Genomic DNA, 17557 nt, shown 5'->3' on the forward strand with positions numbered 1-17557 from the left:
TCCAAAATATCACGATATATTGAAAACATTGACTACAAAAATGCGTTGGATAATCCAGAACGTTGGATAAGCGAGTGTTGGATAAGTGAGACTCTACTTATCCAACATCCAGCATAGAAGTTCTGCACCCATTCACTTCTATGCCTCAGGCTGAAGACTAATTTGAATTGTTTGAAATTATTAAATGCTTTATTAACTCTGCAGCATCCCATTTATTTTTTTTCTTTTGGTGGCCTGGTGGAAAGATCAACAGATTTTGTCTAACAGGCTACATTAAGCACAAGTGATTGCTTGCATAACACGGCTGTCAATGATTTATAAACTGTGCAGACAGAGCACCAAGCAATGTCTCGCCCTAAACAATCAGTTACTCATTACTTCATTGTTTCAGCAACTTTCTTGTTTTACCAATAATACTGGTCCTACATATGTCATTGCCCTACTTTTTGCACATGTAAAAAGATGTGGTTTCCTACATCTGTTTAAAGTGACTCCTCTTACAGAAAATGTAGGTGCTGAGTGCCAACAGAAGTGGAGCCAGAACTGGACTGCTAAATAACAAAAATCAGGTAACAGTCAGCTCTAAAGTAGGAAAAGCAGATTTGAGGTAAGGCCAATGTTCTTCCAGTTTTATAGCTCAAAATAATTTCTTCCTGTGGGTTGTATTACATCTGAAAGGACAGAGCTCTGTCCTTTCAAAAAATCAAAATGAGGGTACTGGAGGCCTACTTCCAGTTTTGATTTTTGGTGTTCTGATAAGTTAGGGTGGGCTTGGGGAACCTCTGATACCAAAAAAAGGTGCTCTTGGGAGCTTTTATAAGAGAAATCACTTTTTAATTCCAAAGTGTTTTTGTTTTGAAGACATCTCCAAAGGTCTCTTTCAGACCTCAAATATTATAGCACTTTAAGACAACTTTAACTGCTTTGGCTCTAGCCTTTGTAATTCTGTGATCTGTAGTTGGTACTTAGGATCCTCTGCTAGAAACTACAAATCTCCAGTTGTTTTTGCTTTGAAAAATCTTGATCCATAAAATCTTTGCCCATCTTTGTCTAAGCAGTACATCCCAAATGTTGCCAAGGTAGAGGTTATGATTGCCAGATATCTGCTTTCCATTCTTCAACTTTAAATATCTCCTCATATCCAATTGCCTTTCTTAAAAAATTTGGACAAACCAATTTCTCCCTAATAGTACATCCCAAACATTACAAAGAGGGAGATAATAATTACCAGATACCTGTTTTCTACAGAGTGGCACAGAGGCCCTTTTCTAGTGAATCAAATGGAAATAAGGCCATTGTTGTTATGTCCTCACCAATCTCTCATTTGGTTTTTATTTACACACCCTCCCTATGGAGTGTATGAACATACATGTCATGTTCTGTCTCAGTCCATAACATAAGCAAAGGGATGAGATAAATGTTAAAACATTCCTGAGTAAGGAACAAAGAGCGAGTGGAGGAGGGAAAAAAGAATTGCTGCTGGCTCTATGACGACGTGCCTTATCGAAAGCTGTCTGGCCGTTTGCATTCCACTTCCTTTTGATAAAGCTTTGGCCTTCGGAAGTGAGCCCAGAGGGCTGCCTGCTGAGTTTACACAAGGAAGGAAGCAATCAATTTAGGACTGTGACTGAATAAGCCCTTATCATGGTCATTTCCTCACTGTGGCTTCACAAGCTAAATAATATACTTTCAGGACCAATTTTCAAAAGCATTGCTGTGCCGCCTTCTGGGTTTTATTAAAGAAAAGTGTTTCAAGTACAGCAAGCTTTCACCTAAGCTGCAGGTGGAACAGAAATCCTTGTCTGCTGAAGAATTATGGTAACTAATAGCTTCCCTGGGTACATCTACTTTATTTATTTATTTATTTATTTAAGAAATTTATATCCCACCTTTCCCCACTTAAGGCACCAAGGTAGCTTACAGCCAATAAAACATACAATATACAAGTTAAAATGAAGTTAAAACCATAAATATTAGACATGTTGTAAACTCTAACAAACAACTCAGCATATGTATGCTTGCCCACAATGCCCTGCCTCATGTACGGAGGAGGAGTTGTTTAAAGCTACAGACAATGCAGTTGCTGTTGCCCGTTTTTGGTCCAAAACTATTTAGTTGCTTGTGATTTCTTTTTTTTAAAATTTTCATTATTTGAAATGTATTTGTTGTACAATGCTTTTGACACGAAATAAAACTCTAATAAAGTTGAATAAAATAAATTATACTAACCCAATTGTATAAAACAAACCCATTGGCCTTCCTAGTCATGTCGTATCCTAGAATTATGATCCCTCAAAGGCTTCTTTGAACTGGAAGATGTTAAGGTGCTTTCTAAATATTAGTAGAGAGGATACAGATCTAATATCATCAGGCAGGGCATTTCAGAGGGAGGGAGCCACTCCTGGGAAGGACCTCTTTCTAGCACTTTTCAGATGTAGAGTGTTTCGGATGTTAGAAGATACTAACAATTCCACACTAGACCTAAGAGATCTCCCCAGGGTATACCGAGGAACCCTGCCTCCGAAATAATCTGGACCAAATCTGTGTAGGGCTTTAAAGATCAATACCAGCACTTTGAATCGGGCCCGGAAACTAATAGGGTGCCACTGCAGTTGTTTAAAAAGCAAAGTGGTGTGTTCTCTTAGGTTCGCTCCCAACAACAGTCTAGCTGCTGATCTTTGAACAAATTGGAGTTTCTGAACCATTTTCAAAGGCACCCCCTGTAGAGCACGTTACAGTAGTCCAGGTGGGATGTAACCAGGGCATGTACCAATGTGGTCAGGTCAGATTTTTCCAGGAATGGTTGCAGTTGGTGTACCAGTTTAAGTTGTGCAAAAGAGGCTCTGGTAACCTCCACCACCTGTGCTTCCAGGTATAAGGAAGAATTCAGAATCACTCCCAAACTGTGAACCTGAGGTTTAAGGGGGATTGTGATCACATCCAGCTTTGGTTGTAATCCTATTCCCGGATCCATCTTACGCGAGACCAGTAGTACTTCCGTCTCATATGGATTCACTTTCAATTTCATCCAGTCCCTGAAGAATTGCATTGATAGTCATGAAAGCTTATAAGTCCCTTTGGGTGAGAAAGGCGGGGTAAAAAATGTTGCAAATAAATAAATAAATAAATAAATAAATAAATAAAAGAGTTAAGCATCATCTGTATACAGATGACACTGAATTCCAGATAATCTCTCCCAGCGGTTTCATGTAGATGTCAAATAATTTTGGGGAAAGTGATGAGCCTGCAGGATCCCAGAGTCTAATTGCCATGGGGTCGAGCAGGACTCCTCTAATACCACCTTATGGCTGCAATCCATGAGAAAGGACTGGAACCACTGCAAAACAGTGCCTCTCAGCCCATTAGATGCTCCAGAAGGATACCATGGTCAATGGTACTGAAAGCCACTGAGAGGTCCAGGAGAACCAAATAGGTCACACTCCCCTTATCTAGTTCTCCACATAGATCTTCCACCAAGGTGACCAAAGCCGTTTCTGTTCCATGACCCGGCCTGAAGTCAGATTGAAATGGGTCAAGAAAATCTGCTTCATTGAAGAACCCCTCAAGTTGTCTGGTCACCACCAGTTCTAGAATTTTGCTAATAAATGGCAAATCTATGCTGCAGAATTAATGCAGTCTGACACTATTTTCCTGCCATGGCTCAATGCTATGGAATTGTGGGAGTTGTATTTTTGGTGAGGCAGAATCTTTACAACGATTCCATAACATTGAGCCATGGCAGTTAAAGGGGTGTCAAACTGCCTCGATTCTACAGTGCAGATGCAGTCCGTCCGGTATGGAAGTAAATCTGCTTTGGAGTTTTGTGTTAAAGGACCTATTCAAGGCACTGAACCTTATCACTAAAATAGAGGCAGCCTATTGCATAGCTTCTTTGAAACCTGATCTGAAACCCAGAATGGATCCATCGCATGGAAGCCACAAGCTACTAAATGCATGGATTAAGTCTTTGGGAAAGAAGGCCAGTTCTTCATTCCTGTTATTTCTGAATGTTCATCACTTAAGATGCACATAGATGGCTTACTTTTCTTTACTTTCCCCATCTTGTTATACAATTGCTACTAACTTTGCAGATCTCAGCATATTTAGCTAATTCAAAGAAAGGAGTGAGATTTCCTTCTGGTAAAGTATGCTAAGAATTGGACTGAGAAGCTGTGATTCCAAGCATGCCTACTTTGAATAACATTGCCAGATGATCATAAAAAAAACAACAACCCAAACTCAGTCTGTTTCTATGGATACCCACATGTTTCCTAAACATATGGGCCAGAACTCATAGTTGGTATTTAATGCATGAGTCAGTTCCCCAACAAAAGTGGTCAGGCATTTTTGTCCTGTGTGGAAACCTCTTTCCTTAATAGTTCTCCATTTCTTGCTCTGAGAAGAACAATCAGGTTCTCCCTTGTATCTATCTATATGTGCCAACAGTACCTTCATTCTAATGGTAAAAATGTCATTTATTTTTCTTTTTGGCCTGAAAAAGTGGAGCATAGGGAGTTTGAAGGAATCAAGGGCCACAGAAATTATTTTTGGCTGTTACATTTGTCCCACTGTACTTTATGGTACAAAGTGAGAAGAAGCAGATACTCCATTGCACAAGCCCTTGCCAATTCTTATTGAAAAAGGGTCCAAAAAAGAAAATGGTGACAAGATATCCTGAATAAGTAGGCCCCTCCATTCTTAGACTGCATCTACGCTGTAGAATTAATGCGATTTGACACCACTGTAACTGACATTGCTCAGTGCTATGGAATTATGGGTTTTCTAGTTTGGTGAGGTGCCAACACGCTTTTGGAATAAATGGCTAAACACCTAGTAAAACTCCATCTACCACGATTCTATAGAATTGAGCCATGGCAGTTAAATGGTATCAAACTACCAGTATAGATAGACCCTCAGAGTGGAGGCTGAGGATTAGAAAGCTTCACGGGATCTTTTGGCTTGTAAACTGTCTTCTTATGATCATTGTAAATATTGTGCAGTTAGCTTGATCCATTTTCATTGGTGGTGTGTGTGCATGCGTTCCTGTTACGGTAATGATTTGGACTGCAGAAACATTGGAGCAAACATAATACTACCTGTGTTAGTTTTAGCATAAAAGACCAAAAAAAAAAGGTAAATTTAGTTGTATCTTTAAGACTACTGATTTATTTTAGCATGAGCTTTCATGACTATCAATCCAATTCTTCAGTGCCCTGGAAGAGTAGATTGATGGTTAAAGGTGTGGATTAATATCCACAAGAGCTCATGCTAAAATAAACTGGTCAGCCATAAAGGGACTACTAGATTTCTCTCCCTGCACCACACCATACCCTTCTTTCCTTTTTTAGGATAAACATTAAAATCCCCTTACAGAATGAAAATGTGTTACATTTAAATGCTAAACAGGTTTAGTTCATTTTCACTGCAAACCCAAAGCTTTCAACTGATTAAAGGGGAAAGTGTTTTGGCAGAGAATGAACTAGTTCTAATTTTGAATGTAGTCATCAGCACAATTAGAACCATTGTGCAACATAAGACATGCCAGTTTTCTAAGGAGAAAAAAGAGCCAGTAGCTACACACATGCATATGTTAATTCAAAGCAACATATCCAGCCAAATTTAAAATGAACCACTGCTTGACAGATACTCTAAAAAATAAGCATGCCAATTTGCAATCTTTGTGGAAGGTTGCATTTGTGTGGTATAAGGTCCGAAGCAGAAGTAGTGGATGTGGAAGTAGCCAAAATGCTTCAGTAATAGAATCAATAAAATCAATTCACTCTCAAATTAAACATAATTGTAAGGAGAAGTGACAGACAGTGAATGGGGGTGGGAGTTGGGGGACAATGTCTCCACAAAAATAGGAAACAAGTAACCTGAATTAATCCAGAAAAGTTCAGCACCTTTCAAAGGTATGTTTTGATTTAGGCTATATAATGTAACAACTGGGCGATAGGTGGATGTAGTGGCTGAAAATAATGTAATCACAAATCCATATCCATGTGATTGGATTACCTTATATTTTCCGCCACTGTTTAGAACAGAGAATTAGTATCTCTTAGCTCTGATGTCAGTGGATCTGTAAAATTGGCCCAGGTTCTAGGCCAAACTATTAAGGATATATTCCTCAAATAGACTCAAATACTTTAGATATAGCTTTTTAAAGTTCAGACTAAAACCCACAGCATATTTGTGGGTTTAGAATCACAGGTGACCAATGGACCCTAGGGATTTCACACCTCACCATCAGATTTACACAGAGTAGTGACATTGGGGAACCTATCTCTCCTCTCCAGACATTGGAGAACATATCCCAGTTTAAAACAGAGCCATGTTCGTGCAACCCAACAAGCGAAGAGAGGCGTATGATTGCAGAGACATCCATGTTTCATTCCTCATTGCACAATGGTTCAATAAGCAGGTACACTGAGAGATAAACCATTGGTTTTGCAAATGTTTGGTATTCAATAGAAGGGTGGTGTTGCAAAATAACTGTTTAACTGCACAGTACAGCATCACAGCCAATAAAAGAAAATATGGTTAAGGTCTGCTCCCATACATACCACCTTGGCCAATATGAGCTGTCAGTACTTAGGACATAGTGGACAATCAGTCACTTTGCACCTGTTCTCCAGCCTGATAGTATAATACCATTAGGAGTTACAGTTTAATCTCTAATGTTGTTATATAGTTTTTATATAGTCGTTAATGTTAACTATATTTTGTATCTAGTATTCATTGCATTCAGCTCTGTACAGTCAGCCCTCCACATTTGTTGGGGTCAAGTGGCCCAGAACAACCATGAAAATGAAAAAAACTGCAAATAAATAAATGGCTTTTTTTAACCTTAAAGAATATCTTTTTAAGAATTTCTAGACCTTCCAGCACAACTCTATGGCCAATTTCTGCTGGATGCCAATCATAGGCCTTGCTGCAGGGAAGACCCTGGGGCCTTAGTATTTGCCATCCAGATTTGCTGCCTTCCTCAGCCCTGAGCGTACCCATGAGGAGATCACAAGGCCAGAGGCTGCGCGTCATTACATCTAGGGCCACTGGCCTGTGGCATGGGGTCTTTTCCATTGCCCCTCTGCTTCCTTCACTGCCTCTGGTGCTGCCAGCACACAGCCCTTCTGGGCCTATGCCAGCCAGACTGCTCCTGAAGTCCCTCTCCATTTGGCCTTAGATATCATCCCAGAGTTCTTTGGATTATTGTCCATTCAGGTTTTAATTGGGTTTAATCATTGTGGCCTGGTTGTTGAATTCCACTCTAAACTGGACGTTGAGTACTGATATCAAATACTTTACTTCACGATCTAAACCTCAGCCCTCCTGCATTTTAAGATCACTTGTTTTAAAATTGTTGCACCTGTACCCTAATTCTGCAACCTTTTACACTAGCACTTTATATCGCCTTACCCCATGGTAGTAACACATAAGACCACTTTTACTAGCAAGCTTATGTTTGGCCTGTGGGAAACTATGTTTTTAATCTGTTTTATTGCATTTATATGTTTCAACTGTTTTATAATTTGAAATGTTACATTTATTATTTGTATGTATAATGCGGCATTGAATTTTGCCATAATCTGTAAGCCGCTCTGAGTCCCCTTTGGGGTGAGAAGAGCGGGGTATAAATACAGCAAATAAATAAATAAATAGACTGTCATTGGAGGACCTAGAGATTACTAGGGAGGTATGTTCTATCTTGAAATATCTAAGTCCTTTGGCATGACCAACCATGTTATCATACCAGGGCTTTAAAATGGGCAGCCCTGAATTTCTGCCACCTGCAGAATTCTGGGAAATTCTAATTTTGAATTCTCAAATACAGAGGTCTCCGCCTTCCCAAACTACATTTCCCAGAATTCTGCAGGCAGCAGAAATGCAGGGCTGCCTACTTAAAGCCCTGGTTTGATGATGTCATTAATGAAGTTGATAATAAAGTCTCGCTGGAAGACTTGGAGATTCCTAGAGAGAACATTTGTAATCAAATCTGTGAATAATCAAATCCACAAAATCTAAGCCATCAATGTGGAAGGGTGACTGTATATGGAGTTAATGCCAGAAGACCTCAATATATTGTTTAAGAAATACAGAGTAAGGAAAGATGATTTTTTTGTAACTACAACTTCTAGAATTCCCTGGTCAGCATTGCTAGTGGGTATGAAGAATAGTAAATCCCAGAATCCAGACTGGAGAATTTGGAAAGCTTTTTTATCCCTCTTTTGCAAAAAACCAAAGGTTTAAAGATTTGAAAATAGATTTCTTATAAAAAAACTTGTGAAAAAGCAATGTACACACTTTCTGATTGTTGTTGAAACTGTTGGGAACTGTACTCTTGTACTATGCTCCTTGACATAATTTATCTGAACCCTTTTCTTATTTTTCTAAAAAGAAAAAAAATGAATGAAAGTAGAACAAAAACAATATGTTCTTTCATGTCGTTCCTGCTCTTTTATGATTCCATGCTTGCTTGTTATATTTGCTGCTACTGCTGCTGAAGGACAAGTGACACTTCTCATACTCATACTTCTATCAGCAGTTTTGAGTCAGAGTGATTTGGAAGCACTGCAGTGTCTTTCCAACTCCCCTAATTATCCTATGAATCCGGAATGGCTGGAAACAGCATTAGAGTTATGGGAGCCTTGCGTGACGAGGGAAGGGTGTTGCTTGCAAAGCTCGCTCAGAGAGGAGCCAACCCACCTGCCCTGCAGGGCATCAGCTGCCACTGGGTAGAAATGCATGGCTCGAACATTGTTTCTCGGAAAAAAAATAGGTAGTTGGAATGTATTAAATAAAAGCCTGTACACAGTCAAAGAAAGAAAAACCAAATAATCTCAGACAGTATCAGTGAGTACGGATGTCTTATGGATAGAAAGATTCCATGCACATATGGTATTTATTAGGAACAAACATTTGGAAGCAGGTGAAAATCATGGTTACCCAACCCAACCTTCAGGCCTCTCAAGTGCTTTGAAAAGATTTTGGGCAGAATTCAGTCTTTGGCATTCAATTCTCCAAAAACCGTAACAACAACAATAAAAAGGTGTTAACTCTTTTAGGGAACATTTGGATCATACTGATTCCATAGCAGCCTATTGTTATTGTTAGATTACTACCAGAACAGATTATAACCTTTATATTTGCCTTTGATTTGCATATCTAAGTAGACTACCTAGAAGCCTTGGAATGATTTGAATACACAGAAAAACATTGAGGGCAAATCATAAACACTGAACACATCCAGACCTAATCATGCAATTGCCGATGTGATTGGGGTAAATTCTATAGAAGAGAAAGCTGAAGACTAGTTTGATGCAGGCTGAGCATCCCTTATCCAGGGTTCCTAAATCTGAAATACTCCAAAATCCAAAATTGTCCTCAGACATGGCTGAGATAGTGCTAATTTGATTTCAGTGTTCACCAACTTTGATTCTTGCACAACATTATTATATATGTTGTGTATAAAAGTACTTAAAGGGAGGACACCAAAGTCTGGATCATAATTGTTACTCCCAGGAACTACATAATGGAGATTTTTAAACAGGACATTTTTCTTCTTTGGTACATTCAGATGTTCCAATCCTTTTTCCCATTTCCATGGCACACAGAGAAGGGACCCAAGATAGGATCCAGTAAGTGCACATTTAAAACCTTCCTGAAATATGACTAATAATAATGATAATGATAATGATAATAATAATAATAATCCAGCATATCTATCTTGTTTGCTGTGTCATAATAATAATAATAATAATAATAATAATAATAATAATAATAATAATATTTTATTTATTTATTTATTTTTTTTCGTGTCAGGAGCAACCGAAGTTGCTTCTGGAGTGAGAGAATTGGCCGTCTGCAAGGACGTTACCCAGGGGATGCCCGGATGTTTTGATGTTTTACCATCCTTGTGGGAGGCTTCTCTCATGTCCCCGCATGGAGCTGGAGCTGATAGAGGGAGCTCATCCGCACTCTCCCCAGGTGGGATTCGAACCTGGCAACTTTCAGGTCAGCAACCCAACCTTCCAGTCACTTAGTCCACTACGCCATCTGGGGGCTCCATAATAATAATAATAATAATAATAATAATAATAATAATAATAAATTTTATTTTTATATCCCACCCCATCTCCCCAAAGGGACTCGGGGCGGCTCACAACAGGAACAAGCCTGAAACAACAACACAACATATTTGACAAAAACTTAAAACATTCCAATGATACACAAAATAAAATCAAGGACAATACATTAAAATCCAAGCAGATAAAATCAGAGTAATTAAAAGCAAACCAGCGGGGACAGGTTTCATAAAGTGCATAAGACTTCCTGAGTTTCTAAGATCCTCCTGATCCTAGCTGCTCAGGCTGTTCCTCGGGGTTCATTTTAATGTCAGATAGTATGCATCCCAACAAGTAGCAGTGGGCATGTAAAGAAAAATGGCTATGCTTGCCACCCAATAATCTATCCTGCCCACTTCCCCAAGGCCACTGTGATCTAGATTGTCCATACTTAGCCAAATAATAATAATAATAATAATAAAACTTTATTTATATACCGCCCTGTCTCCCGGATGGGACTCAGGGCGGTTTACAGTCATAAAAGCAAACACAAACATTACATAATAACATAATATACATTATTAAACAAAGTAAAACAATACAATTATAACAATAAATCACACTTACATGACCAGATCAAGGGGACGGGAACCATAAAACCAATATATTAAAATGTATCATTTTAGGCTAGGGAAATCTTGTGCAATATATTCAGGCCCAGAAATCGGCGGTAAACACAGCAACAGATCATATTTTCCTGGAAAAACAAGAAGTTAGTTTTTGTCTATCGCATTAAAGTCTAAAAGAAGCCTTTCACTATTAAATTTATCATTATCAAGGCAGCAGTGAGGTTAGTATGTTTTTTTTGTCCACATAGACAGGTCCAAAGTGAAGAATGGGGATGGAGGAACTTGCTTTTCCAAATTCTGCCATCTATATCCAATTACAATTTCCTTTTTAATGTTCATTTTCCTATGCTTTTTTGACTCCGTATTTTGTTTCTTATTTATGTACACAAAAAATTAAAATGAGGAGAAAGTTCATGTGCAGCAACACTTGCAGGAAGATACATTGGGCCAATATATTCTTTAATTTAGTTTTTCCCCCAGCCTCCTGTTGGAAAGGGTTAGGGTTACTGTAACCATGGAGAAGACTTCATTAGTCAATTCTTTATCAAATTAGAGTGATTACATTTCATGATGGAATCTGTCAATGACTAAAATTGTGGATGCAAAAGAAAACTGAGAACCAAAACTGACAAGTAGTCTATACAGTTTGTGCTTCTGGTGAGACACAGGGCTATATTCAGCAAATGACTTACACACTTTTAAGGGTAATTTAGCAACCGGATAGTGAAACCATTCCATTATAGTTTTTCTTTCTTTCTTTAAGCAATGAAGAGAGGAAAACCATACTAGTTGGGAATTGTAAGTTTTCAGCATAGAATAAGGACACATTGCAGTGTAATCATGCTTTATTAGCGCTATTAAATAGAGTGTTTTTCTTTTGCTTTGCCTTTAAAGCACCATTTGACCAGGAAGGGGACATTTTCTGTAGTTTAGTTAACATTTTTGCCAGTAATCATTTTTCAAAAGCTATATGAGATTAGGGGTTTTTTTTTTTTTTGGTTATGGTTTTTTTTTGGTTCCCCTTATAGGGGAAAAATTGTAGTCAATTATAAATACTGGTTAGTGTTTCCTGTTTTCTCCAGAGTCTCTTAGTATTTTATTACAAAAAATATAGAAAGGAATAAAATACATTTGCTCCATGCTCTAAATCCTGGAACACAGGCAGATTGCAAAATAAATGCTGAATTACAAGTTTTTATAAAAAAGGGGTTAATCTATTTTCTGTTTAGTATAGTTACATATTCCTCCGTGTAAAAGGTTGGAAAGGTATGGGAACATGAACCCTTCACCAATTCATAAATAACATATAACCTCTCTTACAATTTCCTTCATCTACACTGAAGATGAGCCCCCTTTTTATAAACACTTGTACCTAGTTGTACAATTTCTAGAAATATGACAAAAATTCTAATAACCTCACGCGCCATTATACTTCAAAGGCAGGTGTTCTTTAACTCCCTAGTTGCCACATCACTCACTTTAATAGCCCAGTCTCCAAGATCTTCCCACGTATCTACTAGGGCTGTGCGATCAATGAAAAAGTGTTTCAAAACCCATTACAAAATTAAGGAGCACTGGTGTTTTGTTTCTAAAGTGTTGTTAGTGAAATTTTCATTACTATAACAAGCGCAACAAAATTGCGTTACTTTTTCGTTATAGTAATTGTGCAAGTGATGAAATTTTAGTGGGTTTTTTCTCCCTCATTTTTACTGATGTTGGGGTAAAATTTGCTACAGTGGTAGAACACATTTACCACTGTTAGCCCATCATATTTTAGAACATTTCACTTATCCACAGATTTTTTAAAAAAAATAACATTAAAAAGAGCTATCTTCTTGAATTTTCTATACAATGACACAATATAACAGGGGACCATTCCCGCCCAATTTTCAGAAATATTCATACATCTACTGATTTTAGGAAATGCTGTAAAGTTTTGACAAAAACTTTTTTAAAAGAAAGCCGCAACGGCTATTTCATTGAATGTCTCTCATATTAACCAACAGAATGTCCATTTAGGGATTTCTTCCCAGCCCAGCCCAGAGGTTTATTTACTAGAAGTATCAATCAATCCTGCTCTTTGCAGATTCAACAATTTATTGGAACTCTGGCTGGCTGCTTCTATGGAGGGAAAATAGCTCTCCCCTATCCTGATTGGAGCTTTCTGATGCTGAGCACAATTCTGGGAAATGTGGTTGAGGGCCTGGCCTTTGAATTCTCTGGCATAGGGCTCCTTGTCTTCCCAAACTACATTTCCCAGAATTCTGTGATTTCCCAGTCTCTTTCCCAGCGAACTCTGCTTTATCCCTGCTGCTTCCCTCTCCTAATGGCAAGATGTCATTAATTTAAAGAGGAAAGGCAGCTTTTTTGGCTTTGCTTTGCTTCCTTGTGCTGAAAATGAAACTGACTTTGAGAGTCTACCAAATTTACAAATTGAAATGAAAAAATATTGGGTAAGTTTTGATTCTTAAATTTTTGGTGTGGGCCATGCCTGTGCATCAGATATTACATTGTAAGTATGAATTTAATTAAATTGATATGACTTATGATGACTAATGAAAAAATTGCACACCCCTATTATCTACTGGTGACGGCCGACAGGGAGCTCTGGCGTGGACTGGTCCATGAGGTCATGAAGAGTTGGAAACGACTAAACGACTGAGCAGCAGCATTATCTACTGATCATTGGTGACACTGAGAAGCATTATCTCCAGCCTTGACAGACTCAACTGACCTTCTGAAGATGACTGGAATTTGTCAATGTTGGATACTTGAGTACAGGAATGTCTCATCTTACTAAACTGGATTAAAGCTCAAAGAACTGAATTGCTTTTATCTTATTTAATATGCATGTGAATATAAGTATCCACACACATGCTGTTTACCCAGTTGGATTAAAGCCTAAAGGACTGCATTGCTTTCATCTTGTTTAATATGGATTTAAATTATGTTATTCTTTTATTTGCAATTATTTTAAATTACTTATGTTGTTTTACTTGTACATTACTCTGAGGTGCCACAATATAAAGGACAAAATATAAATCATTTAAAATAATTAAATATTGTGTTTTCACTACTGACAGTGACTACAGTCAAAATATTGTTGGTTGTGTTACTTTGTAAAACTGAGGTGAGTACATTAAAAGATGTTTAGCATTGTGGTTGTAGTTTTATAGTTTTGGTGTGAGTTGTTGTATTTCATTACTTTAGAGATACTATGAACTTTCAGTATAACTGAAGAGCCAAGATGTCTGTCCATCTGAGATGAGATGATTTTCTGGCTCACCCCTCTCATAGTACCTTGGTTACAAAAATTCTTCAGAGTCAGACAAGAAAAAAAAATCCAGCTATGAAAAGCTGCTCATAGCAGCATCTTTATGAAGCAGAAGGAGCCTTCTCTGGACTATAGGTGTGGTTGAGATGACAACAAGCACAAGCCACTTGTAGTCATTTCGCTAAAAATCATTAGACATATCGTAATTCTTCCAATAAAGTTCTCTCTCTAATAAGAAAAGTTATAGCTGTTTGAGATTTTCCATGATCATGAAGAGAAGGCATTGAACCTTCAGATTAACAGCCTTGACTCAGATTCTGGACCTGAGTCAACAAATGCTTACTCCAAAAGGGTCTGAACAGAAGCAACATTTTTCAAAATACTGAATCTGGAAAAGGAATCTCAACCAAATCTCGGACACTTATCTACATGTATTATATTCTCAGTATAATTTTAAAGGTTGCACAATATATCATATTGAGAAAACTATGCCTACTTGACCTCTGTGATCTGCTGGGCTTGTTCAAGTACTAATGGTGGATGGGCAACTGGGTATTGTTAGTGCATGCCTTGAAGTCATTTCCAACTCCCTAGTTGGAAACCTATTTTCTTGGCAAAATTTGTTCAGAGGGGGTATGTCTTTGCCTTCCTCTGAGGCTAAAAGTATATGCCTTATCCTAAGCAAGTGGGTTACCATGGCTGAGTAGGGAGATGAATTTTAGGGTGCATCTACACTGATAAATTAAAGTAGGTTGACACCATTAAAGTGGTTTGACACCACTTTAATTGCCATGGATCTATGCTATGGAATCATAGAAGTTAGAATTTGGTGAGGCATGAGTACCCTTAAAAACCTTGCAAGATTACACCTCCCATTATTCCATAGCACTGACCTATGGCAGTTAAAATTGTGTCAAATTGCATGAATTCTATAGCATAGATCAGTGGTTCTCAACCTGTGGGTCCCCAGATGTTTTGACCTTCAACTCCCAGAAATCCTAACAGCTGATAAACTGGCTGGGATTTCTGGGAGTTGTAGGCCAAAACATCTGGGGATCCACAGTTTGAGGACCAGATGCACCCTCAGTCTCCAGGGTCAAAGTCCCATGCTGAAACAAAGCTTATTCAGTCTCCTCAATATGGTTCCTTCTAGTTCTTTATCATCACATTAAACTTGTATTGGACAGGATTTTAACCAGAGAATTGTACTCAATCATGTAAGATGCATGACTACCTGAAGAAATTGAGAGACAGTCCTCTCACTCTGTGTTAGACATTGCCCTGCTAGTCGGGTAGAACTTCAACATTATGATATTTGTGTTACACTAACATTACTGTTGATGTGATATTTCCAGAGCACTTAGATGAAAGCATATGCTTCTTACCACAAAAATGTAATCTTTTAAATGGCCCCTTAATACCAAACAGAAAACCAGGGACAGAATCTTATCAAACCATCAGGGTTCGGAAATGAAGCTTTTGTGAGCAGATGCATAATAGCATGATGTTGTATGATGTGTGTGAGCTTTCTGAATGTAAGACTTGAAGAGATCTGCTTATGTTCTTTAATTAGAATGAACATGGTTTTTTACGCCACTAAAAATCCAGAAACAAGAATACTGTAGCAATCATTAAACATATTCCCAGGAGGTGGATGTGGGTGTGTCTGGTTAATGTCCAATATAGCAATTAGGAAAGCCAAACTTATGATGTGGCAGAGGAAGTCATGCAACTAAGATAACACTAGTAAACTATACAGCTGGTGAAGGGTGGTAAAATATCCTTTAAAATATCCTGAGAACATTTGTGAGTATATACATTTGTTGTGATATATTTACATAATGTGCAATGCTTATGCTGCACTAAACACTAACACATGTGGATGAAATAAACCTCTGATTTATAAGGCTCATTTAAGTGCAAAAGTCTAGTTGATTATTTTTAATATCATACTAAAGAGATACCTCAATGCTAAAATGACCAAGGTCTTGCAGGACATGGGACATGCATGTGTCCCTGTGGGATCTATGGCTCATTGGTGGAAGAGAGATGGATATGCCATCCTTCAGCCCCCCATTTTCCAACACCACAGAATTCTTTTGCTCGGCATGGATGCCTGACTAAAATTGGTTTTAGGATCATTTTCAGTTATGGCAAGGGTACCACAATTGTAAATCTGAATACACAAGGTAGGTAAAGGTTATTCAACTTAAACTGTCAATGGTAAAGTATTCTGAACTACAACTTTATGAGTACTGCTGTCTGTTTCCCCCCAAAATGGTGTTCGTCTAGCTCAGTGGTTCTCAACTTGTAGGTCCCCAGGTGTTTTGGCCTACACCTCCCAGAAATCCCAACCAGTTTATCAGCTGTTAGGATTTCTGGGAGTTGAAGGCCAAAACATTTGGAGACCCACAAGTTGAGAACCATTGATATAGTTGAAGCACAACACCATCTCCCTATGGATACTGGCTACTCGTCTGCACTCTTCTTAGACAATTTACCTTTTGCCCCATTCTTTTTGCATGTCCCTTTTGAATCTCATCTAATTTCAGTTCCTCATTCCTTACACAACCAGTCTGTTTTCTTTAAAACATTGAAATTGTTTGAAATTGTTTATACTGGAATTGTTTGAAATTGTGCCTATCTCAACTTTAAGAAGCTACTTTCCCTCACCAAGTCCTTTCTTTCTGACTTTTTTATCCCTGAATTTGGAATCAATATTCCTTTCAGTTTACTAAAATCAACTTTCTTAATGACCAGAATATATATATCTGAGAATTCTGTACTTCTCTCTCCCTTCCTCCCCCCCCCCCCCCCCATATAACGAAACCCAAGAAGATGTGGTTTCTTCCATAAAGATCTTCACTGCATCAATTTCAGTTATCATTTTTTCCTTGCTGATGAGGATCAGGCCCAAAAATGTTGACCCCTGTGCACTTTCCCTATTTTATCATAACCAAAATGTCAGCTGTTGTAACTCCTTTCCAGGGCTTGGAATTTATTTTTCATGATCTTGCAAAGACTAAAGGCAGCTAAAGAGCTGGTGGCTACTACCTGCATTCCCAACCAAGGACTTCTCTACACAAACCCCAAATCTTGGACTCACCATGTGGGCTGACCCCATGGCACACAGCAGCTCCTGGTGAGGGTTGTGTGTCCTTTTTTTTAAGGGGGGCAGGTCTCTCACTTCCGGCAAAGTCAGGGGAGGGATATACTGGAATTTGCTGGAAACTCTGGAGTCTTCAAAGCTTCATGGCAGTCTGGAGAGTGAGATTGATCTAATTGGACTGATCTGCTATCTAGAGAAGGCACTAGTGCCATCGCCCTTTCCCTGTGCTCATCAGTGCAGAGAAAGGTAATTGATCATGCCTGTGTCATTGCTGCGAACACTCCTAGATGGCTATGGGGCTCTTTCCAAGCTCCTGGTTGTCACAGGTACTTCTGCTGGAATGAGAAATGTAGAAGTGCCAAAGGCAATGATTTCCCCCCTAAATCATGGGCTTTAAGGGAGACTGAATTGTTGCTAACAAAAAATCCCAAAACACAAAATTTCAAACGTCTCAAAATAACTTAAGTGTATAATAACATACCCA

General features: G+C 38.4%; 1 long non-coding RNA gene across 2 annotated transcripts; it reads left to right on the forward strand.

Annotated features, from left to right (window-relative positions):
• Window positions 1-382: 382 nt before the first annotated feature.
• On the forward strand, window positions 383-13857 carry LOC103279041 (uncharacterized). 2 transcript variants are annotated; one of them, XR_001730371.2, is made up of 4 exons: window positions 383-607; window positions 9575-9635; window positions 9820-10011; window positions 13292-13857. It is a non-coding gene; the product is annotated as an uncharacterized LOC103279041 (long non-coding RNA). The 2 variants fall into 2 exon arrangements; XR_506509.3 differs by having other exon boundaries at window positions 384-569.
• Window positions 13858-17557: the final 3700 nt, after the last annotated feature.

Source organism: Anolis carolinensis, chromosome 5 (genome assembly GCF_035594765.1).
Source record: "Anolis carolinensis isolate JA03-04 chromosome 5, rAnoCar3.1.pri, whole genome shotgun sequence".
Classification (NCBI taxonomy): domain Eukaryota; kingdom Metazoa; phylum Chordata; class Lepidosauria; order Squamata; family Dactyloidae; genus Anolis; species Anolis carolinensis.